The sequence below is a fragment of the Pinus tabuliformis genome, chromosome 1_2, assembly GCF_031772625.1.
Source record: "Pinus tabuliformis cultivar Carrire ecotype Pingquan chromosome 1_2, CPIR1, whole genome shotgun sequence".
NCBI lineage: Eukaryota > Viridiplantae > Streptophyta > Pinopsida > Pinales > Pinaceae > Pinus > Pinus tabuliformis.
In genome coordinates, this window is record NC_142298.1 from 918,792,058 (window position 1) to 918,814,156 (window position 22,099).

The 22,099-nt window shown below is 41.5% G+C and overlaps 1 protein-coding gene and 2 pseudogenes across 8 annotated transcripts in view; 1 reads left to right on the forward strand and 2 right to left on the reverse strand.

The window, feature by feature from the left end:
- The window catches only part of LOC149208937 (uncharacterized), a 396,364-nt gene that overhangs the window by 291,970 nt on the left and 82,295 nt on the right, over positions 1-22,099 (reverse strand). The window lies entirely within an intron of this gene.
- Positions 9,839-10,592, reverse strand: LOC149208939 (derlin-2.2 pseudogene; annotated as a pseudogene).
- On the forward strand, positions 20,572-20,890 carry LOC149208940 (small ubiquitin-related modifier 1 pseudogene; annotated as a pseudogene).

Here is a 22,099-nt window from a genome sequence, read left to right on the forward strand (position 1 = left end):
GGCCCCTATGGAAGTCAGTTGGTCTCGGATCTCCTTCAACCGACCAAGGAAGACATCTATCTGCTCTCCCTTCTGCATCTGGTATGACCTTAGCTGATTCTCTAGGATCATCTTCCTCTGCATGGAAGTATGCTGGTACAATGTCTTCAAAGTGTCCCACATCTCCTTTGCCATTTCCTTCTCGGCAATATGTTGGACCACATGATCCTTGACCCCATCAAGGATGATGTACTTTGCCTTATCCATTGCCTCCTTGTACCTTTCATTAGCTATTGGGTCAACTGGGATAGCCATTACTCTCAAGGCGAAGCCCTTGATACAATGTCTGTCTAGAATGGACAAGATCCTGGCCTTCCAGACCACAAAGTTGGACGCTCCGTCTAGCCTGTCCTGATCTCTCAGCCCATTCACAACCATCTCTCTGCTCTTCTCTGTCAACTCCTCCGAGTCTCTCTACTTCCCGCCTGGAAGTTCTCGGTTTGACTCCTACTGAGTCTCTCTACTTCCCGTCTGGAAGTTCTCGGTTTGACTCCTACTGAGTCTCTCTACTTCCCGTCTGGAAGTTCTCGGTTTGACTCCTCCGAGTCTCTCTACTTCCCGTCTAGAAGTTCTCTTCTGGACTCCCTCTAAGTCTCGATTTCCCTCCTGCAAATCCTTCTTCCAATCGTCAAGTTGCTCCTCTCCGATCGTCTGTGCAACTGCAACACTAATCCAGATTCCTTGGCTAGAAATCCACCTCGGCAACAACTCCCTCTACCTTGGTTTTGCCCTGTTAGGTACTGTTCTGACCACAGTACCCCACCAGCTTTGCTCCCGCAAACTGCCCACAGCTTCCTTCGCCCCAACAACTGAAGGATTGAGCCTCTTGGCTCTGCGCAATCTCGGCACCGACAAAACAACTCCCTCAGCCAACTACGTCAGCACTCCTGGCCTCTGCGTGAGCCTGTTTCTGCCCTCCTCAGCCTCTGCGCTGGTCTCTCTCAGGCCCAGACTGATGACGCAGTCCCTCTGCATCAACCCTTCCTCAGTCACTTTCTACAAGGATCAGCTCTGTCACTCAGGACAACTGAATCTGCTGCAAATGCTCTGCTCAATTGATGCCTTCAGCTCTCTTCTGATCTACAACCATGCTCTGATAACATGTTTAATTTTCTAAGTCTATCCGTTAGAAAATTAATCTGTATTCTGCTGGATTATTTCTTCTACTTGTAAACTCTGAACAAGTTATTTAAAACATTTAAATATCGAAATAAACACAATACAATCACAACATCTATAGATCATCCGCTGAAAGAAACTAAACACACAAGTCACACCGTTATTTTTGGACGAATGTCCCTGGAAAAACCCAATGCGGGGAAACTGGTGCAGCTATTCTGAGGGTATATTATTATTCAGTCTTTCCTTGAGTACAACTGGGTGCTTAACTCGCTCACCCAATAGAGAAAAACACACGGCAGCAATACCTCTATATTCGAAAATATGTATTCAGAAAACATGTCCCACGAAACCCTCTCCGACGACTTTGAAGCTCAGTGTTGGCCTTCTGGCCTCTGCGTCAGCCCTCTGAGGCATTGTGTAACCTCTGGGACCCTCTACGTCACTCCAGCAGCGTCTGCGTGGATGACGCAGTCCCTCTGGGCTCTGCGTGGCCTGAACTGGCTGCTGCTCTCACTCTCTCTGCTTCTGCGATGGTCTCTCAATACTGTCTCTGCCTCTCTGTCCAATACTCACTACCCCTCGTTGCTGATCACTGATTCACTTTTGCTTAGCAACCCCGCTCTAGCAAAATGAATGACTGATCAGTCTGGTGTGTTCTCCAACTGACCCTCAAGCCTCTTCTTATACTTTTCTCATTGGTCCTACAACGGCTGAGACTAAATCTCTCATCAATAGCTAAGATTCGATTTGGCTTGATCCATGACTTTTGGAACCTTCTAATCCAGTTTTATATTAATACCCATTAATATTTTATTTTTCGTAAGTTTAGACTTAAGAACTCCATTAAAAATATTAATTATTTTAATATCTCCCAAACCAGGTACAATCTGTCCAAACCATTTCTGGCTCTTGGAGATCTCATGTGTTTTAGCCTCTCCACCAATTTTCATGGCTAGAGCACATCTGATGCTACCCAAAAATCATTAGAACCAAACTAAGATTTTATCCTAGGGAAAACAACTAGGGGAAGGGAATTTATAGACAAAATTGGAATGAATGCCTACTAAAGTGAGTGATTTTCTGGTAACCACCCTGTTACCCAACAAAAGTGGGTACCCCTAGGAGAGCATTTCCTCTATTCATTTTCTTCCAACCGATAGTCAGTAACCTCTGACAGCCACATTGATGCGGATGTGATGTGCCACTTTATCTCCGCCACTTGCATCAGTTGTGTTACCCACTATTTGTGGGTAGTATTCATATGAGAAATTTTTTTCTCCTAGATGCTCCTCGATCGGCAGCCCTTTGCAGCCGCCAGATAGCTCGATGTGCCATTATCTCCGCCACCTGACCCAGCGATGTGGTCCCTCGCCCATCTGTTATGATTGTATGTTTGAAGGTGGACCTTTCGACCCCGAAGGTATGGCTTTTCATTGGTATAGTTGAGTAATTTTCCTTACTTATCATGGACACTTTTGGGGATGGATTAGTGGGTCGATTCGGCAAAAAGGGTGAGCTAGGTTTGTACTCTTGTCTCCTCTGCTCGATTTCATGATTACCCTTGTATCCTATTCCCGTGCAATCTCCTGTACTGACCATTAGCTTTAGGGTTGGCACTACATGGGAAATCATGATTTTGGTTGCGTGGTCTCGCTTCCAAACACCATATACATCACTCCCTTCCGCTCATTCTAACGCTATTCATCATTTTCCCATCTAGGACCACATGTGTCAACTAAGTCCACATAGGGTTAGTCTTCCCCTCCCCTTGTCCACACCTTGGGTCGGGCCTGGAACGATGCCCCAAAGGTTGATGCAACTAAAAAGAAAAGAAAAATCATAATTTGGCCACTCTCAATAGGAAATGTACCACAAAATGCAAAATATGGTCGAGACGTACAACTTTAGTATGTGGGCAAAAGCCAAACATGAGCTCTACCCCTTATTTATGGCCATCACCCTGGTTCCTATTGGCCCTAGATGAGCCCCCTCCACATTAAGGAACCCATGAATGTCCCAACCCCTGGTGGACAACAAAATGCCCCATATTAAAAGGTGGTACCTATTGCTATATCCTACACATCATGCTCTCATCCCCTAGAGCCCCAAGCAATTTTGAAGAAAAATTAATCAAAAGGCAAAAGGCATATGAAGAAGGGTGAAAAAACAAACGTCGAGGTAACTCATGTACCACGATTTTCTCCCTCCTACACTCATATACCCAAGTGTGGGCTTCCCTCATTATAGCTACCCTTGTAACATGACATGTGGCCTGGGTCCTTCCCCTGTTTCCAACTATGTTCCATTACTACTTCACTCGCCACCTACAACTTGATGGATGTACCATGGACATGTCACCCCCTTTAAAGGCTAAAACCACCTAATAAGGTCCTTGGTTACCCCCCTTAATAAGCTTGGAGACATTTGTACATGCCAAAGCCCACTATGGAAAGGCATGCCACCATGAAGTGCCCCATTGATTCCATGATTTGTAGGCTCTTTTATTCTATTATTATAATGATTTGTTGTATTGGAGGGCAAGGGGACGCATTGGATCTTATGCAGGATTGCAGATGGATCTCCATTTGGGGTTTGGTCTCCCTATACAAGGTCCAAGCCCTCCAGAGGGTCACATTGGCACTTGTAGGGTGAGCATTGAGAGCCATGGGCCTCCACCATAGCAGAGAGTACTTCATGGAACCCCAGAATCGTTCAGTGATTGCTTGTGTTCCATCATTTGGATGAGGATGATGCATCTGAATCATCATGCCCAGTCGACTTCTCATTTGTACCACACACTTGGTAGAGGTTCCACAGTCCAGATGAGGATGTGTCTCACTGTAGGAGACAAAGGGAGGGCTTATGTCATCATCCTAGCCCTTACAGATGGTTTACATGCATATTGATCCACTTGGAGAACCATTAGGATGTCCTTGTGCCCCCCACACCCACTTGAGAGCACCATAGTGACTTGCTTGGAAAACAAGGGGCCAACCCCTTGTCCACTATGTTTGGAGTCTATTCTCTCACCATGGCACACTTTGGACTTCATTAGGCCTTCTCAATGGCCCAACGACTCATTATATTGATTATTCTGCCCTCTTGAGAGGCTTATTTTGTGTTATTGAGCTATCTTGGTGGGCTTGTCACTAAGAGATGTTATTATTGCAGATTATTTTATTACTTGGGGTTTAATTAGGCCTAATTAGGCAAACAAAACTCTTTAGAGATCATATAAATTGATTAGAGGTGATTAATTTCTCTCATCATCACTTGTTTGGGTTTAGTAGCTCTTGTGACAATTTCGCATTCCCTTTTGGAGGACGAGTTTGGTTTCATGGATGAATTTTGATGTTTCGATGCTATCTTTCTGATTTTGGAGCTTCAAAATTGTCTTGATTTAAGGATTGGATATACTCGTTGTACATGTAAGTGCTTTTTTCATGTATATTCTTTACTTTTATCTTGTCACATGAATGTTGCTGGGACTTTCGCAATCTAGGTCTAAAATTGCCTCTAATTTATGCCAAATTGTGGAATTTTTTATCTATTATAGCATTTCATATATTACATGTGTCATGTATAACAAATGAATGTTCCTAGAGGTTAAATTTTGTTGAATTCACCTTGATAAGTCATGATTTCTTGTGCATCGAAGCATAAAATCTTCTGGCAGCTGCTTTCATGCCCTAATTGCCATGCGAAGTTGTCTAGAGGTCTCCTTGATTAGGTATAGCCTCTCCAAATCACAAATTCACTTTGACTCCATCTCTCCCAAAGGCAAGGCACTGGTCCAACCACTGGAGATTACTTTTGAAGACTTTTTCTCACCTTCCTCTTCTCTTTCTAGGCCTAGCCCTAATAGGTCATCTAGGGCATCAATCGAATTCTTTTCTAGCCATCCAAACACTTCGATTTTTGGTCCACTGCTATGCTGAAGTTTTCTCTAGACGTCCTCCAAGTTTGAAGAAGATCCGACAGTGGAATCCCGAGATATAGCAAGCCCTAGATGCAAGACCAATTCTTGCCCTAGATTGACTTCGGTTAGTGTCCTCATTAGGATCATTGCATTCAAATCTCAAAGGAAAATTAATCCTTTGATCATATTCCCTAGTCTAATTAGGTCAAGCCCCTCATTGATTGATCAACTCCATATCCTTGACCTAGTTTTGGGTCCACTTGGCTCTGTGTGGTCCCACAACTCTGTAACTCCAATTCCACAAGGATTACAAATAAGCCTCTTATCCATAAGGATCCTCGGGTCTAGGAAGTCCTTGTTAAGGTACATCCTCCAAACCTAGGCTCAAGAATCCTCTTAGCCCTTCCTAGAGAGCCCATCACCTTGCTTTTGAAGCAAGCAAGCTATCTAATTGAGCCTCTCTTGTCAATAGGCCTTAGGAATCGCTTTCTATCCATTGATAGATCCATCCTTCCTAGTGATTCCCCTATACCGGGTCTACTCTCATTGGTGAAAGTTCAGTGATTGCTCGTGTTCCACCGTTTGGATGAGGATGATGAACCTAAATCACCATGTCCTTGTACCACACACTTGGCAGAGGTTCTAGGGTCTAGATGAGGATGTGTCTCACTGTAGGAGACAAAGGGAGGGCTTATGTCATCATCCTAGCCCTTACAGATGGTTTACAAGCATTATTGATCCACTTGGAGACCCATGACAATGTCTTTGTTCCCCCCACACCAACTAGGGAGCACCACAGTGACTTGTTTGGCAAACAAGGGGCCCACCCCTTGTCCACTATGTTTGGAGTCCATTCTCTCACCATGGCACACTTTGGACTTCATTAGGTCTTCTCAAAGGCCCAACGACTCGTTATATTGATTAGTTTGCCCTCTTGAGAGGCATATTTTATGTTATTGAGCTATCTTGGTGGGCTTGTCACCGAGGGATGTTATTATTGCACATTATTTTATTACTTAGGGTTTAATTAGGCCTAATTAGGCAAATCAAACTCTTTAGAGATCATATAAATTGATGAGAGGTGATTTGTTTCTCTCATCATCACTTGTTTTGGTTTAGTAGCTCTTGTGAGAATTTTGCATTCCCCTTTGGAGGACGAGTTTGGTTTCATGGATGAATTTTGATTTTTGGATACTATCTTTCTAATCTTGGAGCTTCAAAATTGTCTTGATTTGATAATTAGATATACTTGTTGTACATGTAAGTGCTTTTTTCATGTCGATTCTTTACTTTTATCTTGTGACATGAATGTCATTGGGATTTTCGCTATCTAGGTCTAAAATTGCCTTTGATTTATGCGAAATTGTGGAATTTTTTTATCTATTATAGTGTTTTGTATATTACATGTTCCATGTGTAACGAATGAATGTTCCTAAAGGTTAAATTTTATTGAATTCACCTTGATAAGTCATCATATCTTGTGCATCGAAGTGTGAAATCTTCTGGCAGTTGCTCTCATGCCCTAATTGCCATGTGAAGTTGTCTAGAGGTCTCTTTGATTGGGTATAGTCTCTCTAAATCACAAATTCACTTTGACTCCATCTCCCCCAAAGGCAAGGCATTGGTCCAACCACTGGTGATCACTTTTGAAGACATTTTTTCTCATCTTCCTCTTCTCTTTCTAGGCCTAGCCCTAATAGGTCATCTAGGGCATCAATCGAATTCTTTTCTAGCCATCAAAACACTTCGATTTCTTGTCCACTACACCACTAAGGTTTTCTCTAGAGGTCCTCCAAGTTTGAAGAAGATCTGATGGTGGAATCCCGAGATATATCAAGCCCTAGCTGCAAGACCAATTCTTGCCCTAGATTGACTTCAGTTAGTGTCCTCATTAGGATCATTACATTCAAATCTCAAAGGAAAATTAATCCTTTTATCCTATTCCCTACCCTAATTGGTTCAAGCCCCTCATTAATAGATCGACTCCATATCCTTGACCTAGTTTTGGATCCAATTGGCTCTGTGTGGTCCCACAACATTCTAACTCAAATTCCACAAGGATTACATAGAAGCCTCTTATCCATAAGGATCCTTAGGTCTAGGAAGTCCCTTGTTAAGGCACATCCTCCAAACCTAGGCTCAAGAATCCTCTTAGCCCTTCCTAGAGAGCCCATCACCTTGCTTTTGAAGCAAGCAAGCTATCTAATTAAGCCTCTCTTGTGAATAGGCCTTAGGAATCGCTCTTTATCTATTCATAAATCCATCCTTCCTAGTGATTCCCCTATACTAGGTCTCCTCCCATTGGTGAAAGTTTGTAAAGAGTAGGGAGACTTAGCTGAGTTGATAGTGCGTTATCGCTCCATTGTTGCCCCTTGACCTAGTAGTTGCTCTATAGGATCCCCTGCTAGTTTGAGTGGTAACAAGTTGTATGTTTCCTTGCCCATCTGTCAAGAGCACATGTTAGAAGGTGGGCAATCTGACCTAAAAGTTATGTTTTTCATTGTGCAATCAGGAGCTTATATTTGTTTTTCATTTTGGCATTCTGGCATGGATTATTAGGTAACTTGGAAGAAGGAAATACTTTGATCGTGGATTTGTTCCCTCACCTTAAATGGGGGGAGTTAATCTTCAATCCTAGTTGTTACCGCTCAAACTAGCAGGGGGTCCTAGAGGGGCACTTGCTAGGTCAAGAGAAACAATGAACCTAAAGCCCATTGTCACCACAACTAAAGCTTCCCACTCTTTACAGACTTGCGCCAATGGGAGGAGACCCGATATATAAAGAATCACTTATGAAGGATAGATCAACTAAGATGGATGTGAAGTGATCTCGATGACCCTTTCCTATGAGAGACTCAAGAGTGGCACTTGCTTACTTCTTAAGCAAGGTGCAAGGTTCTCTAGGAGAGGGGAATAGGGATTTGAGGGCTTGGCTTAGAAAATATGACATGTAAAGGAGCCTCCTAAACCCTAAAATCCTTATGGTACTTGGTTTCCCAAGTGGTTTTTGAAGAGTTGACTTTGATAAGATATGGGAACACATGGGACCAAGTGGACCCAGGTTAGGTCAAGAGGAGGGAGTTTAGCAACCAATGATGAGTTTGACCTAAACAAGGAAGAGAAGGGGATCAAAGAAAAGATCTTCACTTAGAGGTGCTAAAATGATCCCTATGAGGTACTAGCCTAGGGAAACCTAGAGCAAAAATCGGTCTCAAGGCTAGGGCTTGGGATATCTCACAATCCCACCGTCAAAATCTCCTCAAATTTGGAGGGGACCTAGGAGACACACCAGCGCAAAAGAGGCCAAGAGATCGAAGTTTTTCTATGGGTGGTTTGTCGGGAAAGTGATGCCCTAGGAGGCCTAATGTGGCTAGACCTAGAATAAAGAAGAAAAGGTGAAGAAAAATGGTTCTTAAAATGATCACCTTATGGTAGACCAGTGCCTAATCCTTTGGGGAGATTGGAGTCAAGAAGAATAATGAGAATGGACTTCATTTCTAGGTCAAGGAGGCTTCAAGGACTACTTCGCTTAGCGTTAGGGCAAAAGAGAGTGACCTTAAAGCTTTATACTTCGATTTGCAAGATGAGAAGGCTTATCAAGATGAATTGAACAATGGAATTATCCCTAGGAAAAGTCGTTCAACATACATGGCCCATACATAGAGAGATGCTATCTAGAAACAATAATTCCACAATTTTGCAATAAAGCATGCAGCGATTAGCCCTATTATAGCGAAAATCTCATTATCAATGCATGTGACAAAATAAAAGAAAGAATATATCCAACCATAAATCTCATTAAATTTTGTACTTACATGTAAGAGAATATATCCAACCATCAACAAATTGCCAATCAAGAAGCTCAAAGACAAGAAGAGAATCCAAACATCAAAATTCATTCCATGCTCCAAAATTCATCCACCAAGAAGGAATAGCGAAAACAACCTACCAAAGTATCGAAGAGGAAGAAAAATGAACGTCCTATGATTTCAATAACATAATGAATCTGTCATGATCTCAGGGGGAGTTGCTCATGAAGCAATCAACAGTCTTGTCAAACTCCATGTTAGAGAAGTGGTACCTCATGGGAAGACAATGTTCCTTAAAGACATGATTGGCCAATAAATGTGATCCACTGGCTTTATGGGTTATGTGTAGGATGTCATGAGATTGTTATGCAAAGAAGTAGGAAAATACTTTCGCAAAGAAAAAGAAATCTACATAATGAATGAGGTTCAACAGTACTCTCACCATGCAGAAATTGAGGACATAGTCAACATGTCTACACTCAATGGTTATTTTGTTGTGAAAAAAAAATATATTTCATAATGTGTGGATCGTGAAAGTCATTATATGTGAAATGGGTAAACAAAAAGGACCTACAATTCAATGTAAACTTAGTCCATAAATATCTCCTCATCAAATAAGAGAAGTTTGTTGGACCAAACACTCATTGAGTGTGGCCACCTCTACTATAGTTTGGACTATGACTATATGAAAAAGAATAGGAGTTGTGTAGACGGTCAGTCATTGTGATGGATTAAGAGTGGTGCAACCCATAACTATAGAAAGTATTCCAGAGGATTCAATGATAACAGATTGAGCAGCTATCTAAGATCCATATGCATAAGGGCACCAAAGGGAGATCATGAAGTAAACAAATATATATATATATATCCAGAGGCCAACACCTTTGTGTACCAATGTTGAAAGATCTCTACGTCAATCACTAATGGAATTGTAGCTAGTGAGGAAAGCTTAAATCAGAGGCAAGAGCTCCATGGTTTTAACAGATTCGTGTTGAAGCCCCTGAGCAGGGATTCTTGTAGCCGCAGGTGGAACAACAACATTTTCATCAGGGAACATTGACTTGATGAACGATGGAGTTTTTAGAAGACAACGACCAATCATAATAGGATAAACATCTTCTAGAAAATAGTATGCATAACCAGCAACCATTCCCAATAGATCAACCCAGGGTATGCTCCCAACAAGTACAAAGAATTCAAGAAGCACCCATGGTAAGTATGGTGCAGTAAATGTGAAAAGACCAAGGAAACTCATATGGACAAAAGGATTGCGTTTAGTCCACACGTAAACCATCATAAACGTCAAAGAGTTGCTAAGAAATAAGATTTTGGAAAAAGACTGAAAGATATGGGATCATGCCGCTCGTTGAAACGACTGAAGTTAGCACGGTTCCTCCAAATAACAACATATAGAAGAAGTCTGCGGTCCTTCCCCTGAAGGAGTTATCTTCAAGGAGTTTGCAATACCGAGCCAAGAAAAACATGTGGAACATAAAGTCCAAATCCATTTTCCCGAAGAAGAAGAAATTTGTGATCAAACGCTAGAACTCGTATTGCTTGACCACCAAAGTGGGATTCAAATAGAGGTTGTAAGCCGATATTATCTCGAGGGAGCATCCAACAGTGGTGAGGATAAAAAATGTGAGATAGGAACAAGTAATTACGGGCATTTGCTTGTACCAGTGTTCTACTACTTGAGCCATTGAATAGTTTCATTCAAACCCTGAAAGATTTTTGAAGTTTATATAGGAAATGAGTCCCTAGTACCCTCCTCAAACGCAAAATTCACGACGCTCGGCTCAAGATTTTCAGAAATCATCATGTTCTCGTCCTAGATGTTGGAGCAAATGTAACAAGGTTCAGTCTTCATAAACGTAATTTTGACATTTTAATTATTCAAGAAAAGAAAAATTATTTTTGTATTATTTGTCAATGAATTTCTTGCTCATTGAAAATAGGTTAAGCACATTTTGAAGTGCTTCTAGAGAGTCAAAGTCAAAATGTAATTATGAAAAGACCCTTTGAGGGCATGTTACATCATGTAAGTCATCATACAAGGTCAAGGAAATAACTCCAAGCATGATCAAATCCTCTCCTAGCACCAACGAAGTCTACAAGCAGCAAAAACGATGAATAAATGTTGAAATATAATGCAACTGCAAGTCGGTTTTAGGGACAATCATGTCGTCTTCAAGGAGGAGGGACAAACCTTTATAAATAGAGGTTGTCCACTCCTCATTTGGACACACAAACATATCTCTGAAATCCGAAAGCAAGGAGGACAAAGTAAGACAAAGAAAAGGTGAGAAAGAGGGCTACAAGGGCAGCGAAGAAAGAAGGTGAAACAACGAAGAAGAAAAGACTGTCTTTAGGGCATACACACAGTCACACGTGCGAAGAAGTAAGGGTTGACTACGGCTACAACTATAGTAAGGTGCAGGTCATTATATCTCACAATTTTCGGGTACAAATTAGGCCTACAAGGCCTCTCTCATCAGCGAGAAAAGGAGGAAGAGCCAGCGAGAATAGAAGGATTGTTCTAGGGTTCTTGCTGTCCACACATGCGAGGATTTCAGAGGTAAGTTGTTACAGATTGACAGCAGTTTAAAGGCAGCACTTTGAAGGGTATCATTTGGATGTATAGAAAGGTCTACAAGGTCTCCAAGATAGGAGAGGAGCACTAATATTCTAGGGTTTACTAACCTAGAAGACAAAAGTACTGGAAGACAAAGTGTCAGAAGAAGAGCCGGAAGATGTGCCGGAAGTGACAGTGCAGAAAGAGGAAGGATTTGACTCATGCTTGGAGGATATCCTAGTCAAGGGTCTAGGGTTTGGCAGTTGTTCAAATAAGAAGCTTCAATAAGAGAAAACTTACAAAGGGTTTCCCTCTCAAGAGTGGAGAGGGTTTGTCCCTGGCAGAGAGCCAAATTTGTGTTCTTGTTATTTTGTTTTGGTAGAAGTTTGATGAAGCACACACATATGCACTAATAAGAAGAAGAAGAAGTATAAGCTAACTAAGAAAAAGTAAAAAGACTTCACAAATTGTTATCAAGTCTCAGAGAATCATCACAACACTACTTTGCCCTAGATTCTCTAACATGGTATCAGAGGGAAGGTGACACATCAAGGAAAGGGCAACTCAAGAACACTCAAGCATCAAGCCTAGAAGTCTCAACCACTTCAAGGACAAGAAGGGTCTACAATCCATCATTCATCAAGGAGGGCTACAAAGCTAGAAGGAGAGCCTTATATAAAGGCACCTACAAAGAAGAGCAGATCTACATCAAGCTACAAGTCTTCAAGCACACCTCATCACCAAGCAAGTCCACTTGGAGAAGACAACTTGAAGGACACCAAGATCCAAGGAAGACAAACCATCAAGCTTTCAAGGAGGAAGCAAATCCATCAAATCTCAAAATCTATCAAGTAAGTACATGTCCCCTTCTGAATATACATCAATGTCTTTTTGCAAGGAAAGCAATAAATTGGTAGGCACCAATAACTTTCTTGCATGGAAGAAGAGGACTGATCTACTTCTCAAGGAGAATGAGCTCCTAGAATATGTCAAGGGGAACATCACTATCCCTGCTAAGGAACAGACTCAAGCCTTAGCCAAGTACAATAAGGATGAGACAAGAGCTCAAAGGATTATGATAGAATCAATCAAGGACTCTCTCATTCCCTATGTCTCCAAGTTTGAGACATCAAAAGAAATTTATGATAAGCTAGTAGAGCTATTCGCGATATCCACCACCGGAGAAGTATTATCTTTGAGGAATGAATTATACAAGATGAAGATAACAAAGGAAGGAATAGCTCCCTACTTCATGAAAATCTCTGAGATGAGAGATCAACTTCAAGAGCTTGGGGAAGTCATGTATGGCAGAGAGATGAAAACTGTTGTACTCAATTCTCTACTTGAGGAGTGGGGAAACTTCACATCAAGCATTTATGCCAAGAAGGAAGCAAACACTCTAAGTGATTTGTTGTCTCTATGCAAAATAGAGAAGACTAGACTTAAGGCGAAAGAAGATGTGGGATCAAAGGAGCAAGCATTTGCTACCATGGCCAAAAGAAAGGGTAAATTTTGCAAGTTTGGTCAACGAAGAACAAACAACAAAGACATGTCCAAGATCCAATGTTTTGGATGCCAAGAATATGGACACTACAAAAGGAATTGTCCCAAGCTTAAGAAGGACAACAACAACAAGAGAAAGAGAGAAGAAGCTCATATAACTCAAGAGGTGGAAGAGGAAGAAAAGAAGCAAAAGAAGGAAGATCCTCCGGATCTCGATTATGACTAGGTCAAACTCTTTCCTTCTAGAATTCTTTCAAATTTTTTAGTAGAATAGGAGCATGTAGGAATAAATTAAATTGCATGGCTAGAATTACTCTCTAGAATATAGCAGCATGATGTACATGGAGTTCTAGACACTCATGTAGATGTAGCATTTATGAGAAAAACAAAAATGCAAGTAGAATGTATTCTAGAATATAGGAGCATGGCAAATATATCTCAAAAATATTCATGTAGAAGGAGCATACCTAGAATAGGACCTCATATATGATGAAAGAAAACTTGATCATGACAAGAATCTTAGACGACCTAAATCATCAAAGGTAGGAAACATTTGCAAGGCGAGGATCATTAAGATCCTATGATGGAATCTTCAAGAGAAGGTTCGTGAACTAAGGCAAATGTCTCATTGGGAATCCCACTCATGGGATTCAAGAAAAGGGATGATATGCAAGCAGGCTAAGATGAAGCAAAAAGGGCTACAACAAAGAATGATCAAGGAGGATCAAGATGAGGTATGTATGCATCAAAGTTTAAGTCATGTCATCATTTGTATATTATTGAGACAAGGGTAGAGTTCTATAACATGATCAAGAATGAAAGGATCTCTTTCACCAAGAACATGCTCGAAGGCATGTACCACGATGGAATGAAGGTCAACAAAAGAACATGCTCACATAAGGAGCATAAGATTGTTGACTAAGAAGCAAGAAGAAATGTTGACAAGTCCAGAAAGCAAAGGATGAAGGAATGTTTCCACAAGAAGCATTAGGTGGTTGACCGATCTATCTGAGAAGAAGCAAATGAAGAAAGAGATCAAGCATGTGAAGAACACCATGATCACTGAGAATCACTATCTGACAAAATGCCTTGAAAGATATCTCCTGAAAGAAGGCAGGATAACTCTGATGAAGGAAGAAAGGACCCTTGACACCTATGAAGACCTTGGAGATATAAAAGGTGCAGATAACTGATTCTACTCTATGAAGATGTCGTGATGAAGAAGCCATCCAACAAAAGGAAAAACAATGTTGAAGCAATATCAGGATGAAGTCATGATGGGCTACCAGGTCAAAGCATATAACCTAGCAAGTATGATGGAGCATCCATGAGGAGAGCATTCTGAAACATGGACAAGATGACAAAGGAGTAGCCAAGATGACTAGAAGAACCTGATAGTCACTTTCCACGAAGCAATGACATGACTAACCAAGAAGGAAAGTGATGGATGGATGGTGCCCTACCGAGAAGAAGTTCGATCGAAGACTTCATGACATCAAGAAAGGAAGGAGATCATGCAGCTGAAGGACCCACGAAAAAGAAGTTGTTGATGAAGGAAAGAGTCCCCAGTTAAGAGGGACTCGGGAGCTATGACAAGTCCTTAATCAAGAGGGAGTTTTGAATCACCCCTGATTACAAAGGAGTGACTATTGTGTTTTCCATGTCATGGGTAATGCAGGACTAACAGTCGTAAGTCTAGATGAAGGCCATGAATGGAAATGTAGACACAAGATAGACACAAAATTCTTGTCTTCATTTGGGAAGAAATAATGGGAAGATTAGGTAATCATCTTGCTTCCAATACTCTTTGAGGATGTGTAGGGCATCCAAGACAAGAGTAGGCAAGAGGACCGATATTCTTTGAGGGTTGGGAACCCAACATAAGAATAGTCCTAGAAGGTCATACTCTAGAACACCTGGGTAGGTATGTACCTTGAGAGACAATGACAAAGGTGTCTATAAATCATTGGTCTTGACATCATTGTGGCAAATGGTCTCATAAAGAGATGGAGTTGTTAGTCAAGGCCTTGCATTATGACAATGCTGATGAATATGATGCTATAACAGATGGATTGTTAATATGGTTTCTCTTATGTGAGTTCTTCAAGATTGAAAATTGCCAAACACCTTGTAATGTTGTATGAACACCTCCCTAGTTAAGAGGGAGTGTTGGAGAAAATGTAACTAGGTTCGGTCTTCATAAACATAATTTTGATATTTGTACTTATTCAAGAAAAGAGAAATTATTTTTGTATTATTTGTCAATGAGTTTCTTGCTCATTGAAAATAGGTTAAGCACATTTTGAAGTGCTTCTAGAGAGTCAAAGTCAAAATGTAATTATGAAAAGACCCTTTGAGGGCATGTTACATCATGTAAGTCATCATCCAAGGTCAAGGAAATAACTCCAAGCATGGTCAAATCCTCTCCTAGCACCAACGAAGTCTACAAGCAGCAAAAACGATGAATAAATGTTGAAATATAATGCAACTGCAAGTCGGCTTTAGGGACAGTCATGTCGGCTTCAAGGAGGAGGGACAGACCTCTATAAATAGAGGTTGTCCACTCCTCATTTGGACACACAATCATATCTCTAAAATCCACAAGCAAGGAGGACAAAGTAAGACGAAGAAAAGGTGAGAAAGAGGGCTACAAGGGCAGCGAAGAAAGAAGGTGAAACAGCGAAGAAGAAAAGACTGTCTTTAGGGCATACACACAGTCACACGTGTGAAGAAGTAAGGGCTGCCTACGACTACAACTACAGTAAGGTGCAGGTCATTATATCTCACAATTTTCGGGTACAAATTAAGCCTACAAGGCCTCTCTCATCAGCGAGAAAAGGAGGAAGAGCCAGCGAGAATAGAAGGACTATTCTAGGGTTCTTGTTGTCCACACGTGTGAGATTTCAGAGATAAGTTGCTAGAGATCGACAGCAGTTTAAAGGCAACACTTTGAAGGGTATCATTTGGATGTAGAGAAAGGTCTAAAAGGTCTCCAAGATAAGCAAAGAAGGATCTCCTTATAGTGAAGAAGAGGAGCCCTAATATTCTAGGGTTTACTAGCCTAGAAGACAAAAACACTGGAAGACAAAGTGCCGGAAGAAGTGCCGGAAGTGACAGTGTAGAAAGAGGAAGTAATTGACTCATGCTTGGAGGACATCCTAGTCAAGGGTCTAGGATTTGGAAGTTGTTCAAATAAGAAGCTTCAATAAGAGAAAACTTACAAAGGGTTTCCCTGTTAGGGTCCCACCCTAACCCCCTTATTTATGTCATGGGATCACGTCATAGTCAAGAGTCAATAAAGCCCATATTAATATTTGTAAGTGGTTAATCCGCAATTAATGACGGGACCACAGTTAGTTGCAAATTGGCCGTAGTATTAGATAGATGGTATTAATAAAACCCACGGTATTGGCCCGTGGTATTGCATGTATGAGTCATATATAAAGGATAGAGACTCTCCCTGCGAGGGGCATTGTGTCTTATTTCTGTAATCGAGCTCTGCTCTATTGGAGGTTGCCCCCTCGAAGAGGCATGTGAACATTGCTCTCTGAATAATAAAATCATTGCTATTATGTGTTCTGGGTATCTTTTTCTTCGCATATTCTGTATTTGGGTATTCTTTTGCAGGTTAAGAGCATAACAAGTGGTATCAGAGCACTTTCCAAGGCTCGGTGGGATCTCCAATTTTTAGCAAATTTTTTTTGGCTAGAGACATGTTCCGGCGTCTTTAAACCACGGGATCTATCGTTAAGCGCATAAGCCTGTGGATTTGGGGAGGCATGCACGCAGGAAATACAAGAGGTGGTCACGTCTGTTGGACTCCCTTGTAACCCCTGTGGGTACCCCTTCGAGTAGTAGCACATTAGACAGAACCGCGCACGGACTGTCTTCCACGTACCCTCTGGGTATATAGGAAGCCCCCTAGGCTCCCTTGAAACCTCGCCATAGATAAACCTTCGGCCGTCTTGTGGCTACAGTACACCGAGAACAGCACTCGGAGAGATTACTCGCCCGTACGATAGGGTAGTCGGGTTGTACGGCTAAGGGTACGGTCGATCCTCCTTAGTTAGAGCCCTGAAACATTGGGCCGAGTACTACTGTCAGACCCTTATGTATATTGCGATCTGTAGCACCTGACACTCCTCTAGACCATAGTTCCCTTTTCTATAGGGGGATCACACATCATCTATTCCAGATCCGTGTGTGCAAAGACGTGCCGCAGCAGCAGACATCAGTCCCGCAGCTCCATCAGATCCACAGCAGCAGTTGTTCCACCATTCAGATCTCTCAGATCCAGAGTTGTTGTGAAGGGTTCCTATACCGGGGTATACTTTTCGCAGGACTTTTGGCAGCATTGACATTTTGAGGATTTGGCGACTGCAGTATTGATCAAGCAGGAGTAAAACTCCGTTAGGAGTTTTCCAAAAAAAAAAGTCTGAGATCTTCCGAGGCGCTTATTGGTGATCTAGCCCATCAGCATCAGGACGACGAGCTGAGCAAGGTGGTACCATTCAATTTATTAGTAAAAAAATTTTTAGGCGGTCCCAGTTTTTTCATCAAGTTGGTGTATGGTAGAAACTAGAGCTCAAGCGATGGCCAATGAAAGGTTGGACAAACTTGAAGCAAACATGAGCTCCCTCCAACGTGAGATTAACGGACTAAGTCTCCAGGTACAGGAAGCACTCTCGAAGGGCAAGGAACCAGCCCATGAGGAGGCGTATAAGGGCCATGAATACCATGAGGGTGAGTCGAGCCACTCTCCTCACGTCTGGCACACCCATCCACCACCTAGTCAGCGACCTCCCAGGTTGGATATGCCTAAATTTGACGGTTCTCACACGTCCGCATGGCTAGCACAAATGGAGCAGTATTTCAAATTGAATCATATCCTAGATGATTGGACTAAGCTTATGGTGGGGACCATGTACTTGGACAATGAACGATGGCAATGGGGGGAATGGCATCAGCGTTACAATGGACCTTTTCAAAATTGGGACCAATTTACCAAAGCTATTCGAAATCGCTTTGAACAGGAAGACTTTTTTTGGGGCATCTCACTAAGCTGCGACAGACGGGTACAGTGGTTACCTCTGGCTGAATGGTGGTATAACACCAACTATCATGCCACCACCAAAATGACTCCCTATGAAGCAGTCTATGGTCAACTTCCACCTTCCCCTACTTCTTATCTCAAGGGGTGCTCCAAAGTACAAGCAGTGGATCAACTCCTACAACACCGTGCCACCATGCTCGCCCATCTTAGAGAGAATCTTCATCAAGCTCAGAACCGCATGAAGCAACAGGCCGACCAACATCGCTCAGAGCGCCAATTTCAAGAAGGGGATCAGGTCTTTTTAAGGCTGCAACCATATAAGCAAACATCACTCAAAGACAAGGGTTGTCAAAAGCTCTCTCCAAAATTCTACGGACCATTCCAAGTAATTCAGCGCATTGGAGAAGTGGCTTACAAGTTGGCTTTGCCACCTACGGCAAAAATCCATCCAGTTTTCCATGTATCGTGCCTCAAGAAAGTGATTGGGAACAATTGCCGAGTTCAAACCAGTCTACCTGAATTGGACAAAGAAGGGTCAATCTGGCTTCAACCCGAACAGGTTCTAGATACACGAGAAAAGAACCTACGCGGCCGCATGATTAAGGAAGTCCTCGTCAAATGGAAAGACACCTCTCCGGAAGATGCAACTTGGGAACCAGCCACTATTCTTCAGCAGTTTCCGCAGCTTCAGCCTTGAGGACAAGGCTAGTCTTAAGGGGGAGGGCATGTTAGGGTCCCACCCTAACCCCCTTATTTATGTCATGGGATCACGTCATAGTCAAGAGTCAATAAAGCCCATATTAATATTTGTAAGTGGTTAACCCGCAATTAATGACGAGACCACAGTTAGTTGCAAATGGGCCGTAGTATTAGATAGATGGTATTAATAAAACCCACGGTATTGGCCCGTGGTATTGCATGTATGAGTCATATATAAAGGATAGAGACTCCCTGCGAGGGGCATTGTGTCTTATTTCTATAATCGAGCTCTGCTCTATTGGAGGTTGCCCCCTCGAAGAGGCATGTGAACATTGCTCTCTCAATAATAAAATCATTGCTATTCTGTGTTCTGGGTATCTTTTTCTTCGCATATTCTGTATTTGGGTATTCTTTTGCAGGTTAAGAGCATAACATTCCCTCTCAAGAGTGGAGAAGGTTTGTCCCTGACAGAGAGCCAAATTTGTGTTCTTGTTATTTTGTTTTGGTAGCAGTTTGATGAAGCACACACACATGCACTAATAAGAAGAAGAAGAAGTATAAGCTAACTAAGAAAAAGTAAAAAGACTTCACAAATTGTTATCAAGTTTCAGAGAATCATCACAACACTACTTTGCCCTAGATTTTCTAACACTAGAGAGCTCCACGATCGATCCCCGCGGTTACTAGGGATTACGGTGGCTGAGAGAACAGAGAACAAATTTATTCTTCAAACAAAAACTCCACCCCAGCCTAATTCTCTGCTGGCAAAGAGATTTGTGCGTGATCTTCCACCACTGACCAATGCATGGCATGCACGACATACTGAAGATATGGAGGTTGCGTTATTATTCTGGAGCATCCAAATTGTATTATTCTGGAGCATCCAAAGCGTTATTATCATTGACAGATGGAGCGTTATTATTCTGGAGCATGGAGTGTTATTATTCTGAAGCAAGCAGCGTTATATTTCTGAGTTGCGTTACAGTATGATACCTCTGAGCAGCATCAAACAGAGAGATACCTTTGAGTAACGTTAGGCAGACCGATACCTCTGAGCTGCATTGATTACACACCCACTCTCGCTGAAAAACGCTGCAAAGAACGTTGAAGCATATTGCAGTGTCAGATCAATGGTTCCGGCCTCAAGAACGTTGCCACTGCATTGCAATCCATGTTGCATGATTCATCAATTTTGAAACATCTCTCCCGAATGCTGCAAACGGTCTCTACAAAACGCTGCAAATGAAGACTCTAGTGTCGGCATCAAGAAGATTATTCCAATTCGCTAAGACCAAATTTTATCTCAAAGTACTTTACCCCTTGCCATATTTTATTTCTTAAAACAGCTAGGGAAATCACATTTGTTATTCTTAAAGTCTCAACGATCAAAGACATGGAAAACATTAATATCTCTGGAGCTTCGCTTGCGAAAGGGATTGTTTCTACTTACGTTGCCAGAGGAAACCGTAGACGCAATAGACACGCACGTTATGAATGCATTATGCCAGCACGTTATGAATGCATTATGCACCCAGGACGTTAATACCAACATAACGAGTTATTGGAGGGGTTGGCACATTAATCATTGCAAGTTAATACTAGCAAATTCAGCGTATTCAGATTGGTTACATAGTCAGTGCCACTACAGAGCCAGTGCGTTATCACCCAGGGGAATCTGTTGTAATTGCAAGCCAAGGGAATCCATTACTGAGGTATCCATTATAATTGGTGGCATTATATATCATAGGTAAATGGAGATACGAACCTGAATCTCAACCGCCGGTTTTAGCAACTCTGAGTGAATTTTTCAATCCTTTTTTTTTCAAAAATTGTTGTAGCAGAAGAACCAGCCATGTCTAGCGTTGACAATGGTGGAAACCAGGGTACTGGTGCGGTGAGAGTGGAGGAAGAGAAGAAGCTCATGGACCAAGGTGCACACATTAATCTCAAGATCAAGGGCCAGGATGGAAATGAAGTATTCTGCAAAATCAAACGTAGTATTCAACTGAGGAAGTTAATGAATGTTTACTGTGATGGGCAATCCGTTGATTTTAACTCCATAGTTTTTATGTGGGAAGCATTTACGAGGGGAGCAAACTCCTAAAGAACTTGAAATGGAAGATGGGGATGAGATTGATGCCATGCTTCATCAAATAGGAGGAAGGCGTTAAAGTGGGCTGTCAACTGGATGACAACCTCTTGTCATGATGGTTTGAATTTGGAAATATGTCAAAACTTATTTTGAACTTAGTTTCGGCATGTAATATTAATTTTCATAGGCTTAAATAATGTGCTCAAAGATAATATGTGTGTGTGTGTCTTTGTATGCAAAACCTTAAAGCTCGATGGTCCTCTGGCAGTAATACAAATCTTTGGCAACTATAATGAGAATTATCTCAATGATTCGGATACCCTTGACTCTGCAGTAACAACAATACAGGCTATAACGGTAATGCAAGTAACCGATCTAAGGCTAATAATAATCTGACAGAGATCCAAAATACTTTTGCTTCTAGATACATTCAACAAAAATATGAATTCTCATGTACAATGCGAGCTACTTTCATCCAAAAGACTACTACACAATTATTCGAAGCTTATCCTTGATGGCTCAGCGATGTGAATTATCTCCCAAGGTATGATGCGAAGTTGTATCCATGGTATTTGATTCGACAAGATTACAATGCATTCTATGGTTCTTTTCTGTTGTTCATCTATGTGGCTCGAATTCATTCACTGTGGCCTGTTGAGGGTAACGTAGGAGACAACATTATAGTGTATTATATGGTGATCAATCTTTGTATAAAGGCTCATTATATATTTTGTGGCTTGCTATAATCAACAGAGGATTGTTGTAACTTGTATATATATATATATATATATATATATATATATATATATATATATATATATTCAGTAGCTTGCATTGCCAACAATGTGCTCTTTGCAACAATTCTCTTATGTACCATATCTCTCTGCATCAAGATATCAAAAGCATGAGAAGTAGACTATGGCTCGTTTTTGGCATTAATATCTTCAACGATGTTGGATGGGAAAATAACAAATTTCATTGAAGTTGAAAAATGGATTAATTAACATTCACTTGCATGTTGCGGACAACCACTCCCATGTTTCACAGCAGTTTCCATCGAGCAAATCTGACCGATATATGTTGCATGCATGCAATATATCAAGGATGTTATCCAAGGGTTTAGTTCATCCACAATGAATAAAAATGGATGATGAAATTGTTAGTCATTGTCACTATTTGTTTTAGACTCTTTGTAAAGCCTGCATTTTGTGAAGATCATTTACTTCCTCATGTTCATCATGCATATTATAAAACCAAACTAGCTTGAAAGACTTTGTCGACCTCTCTA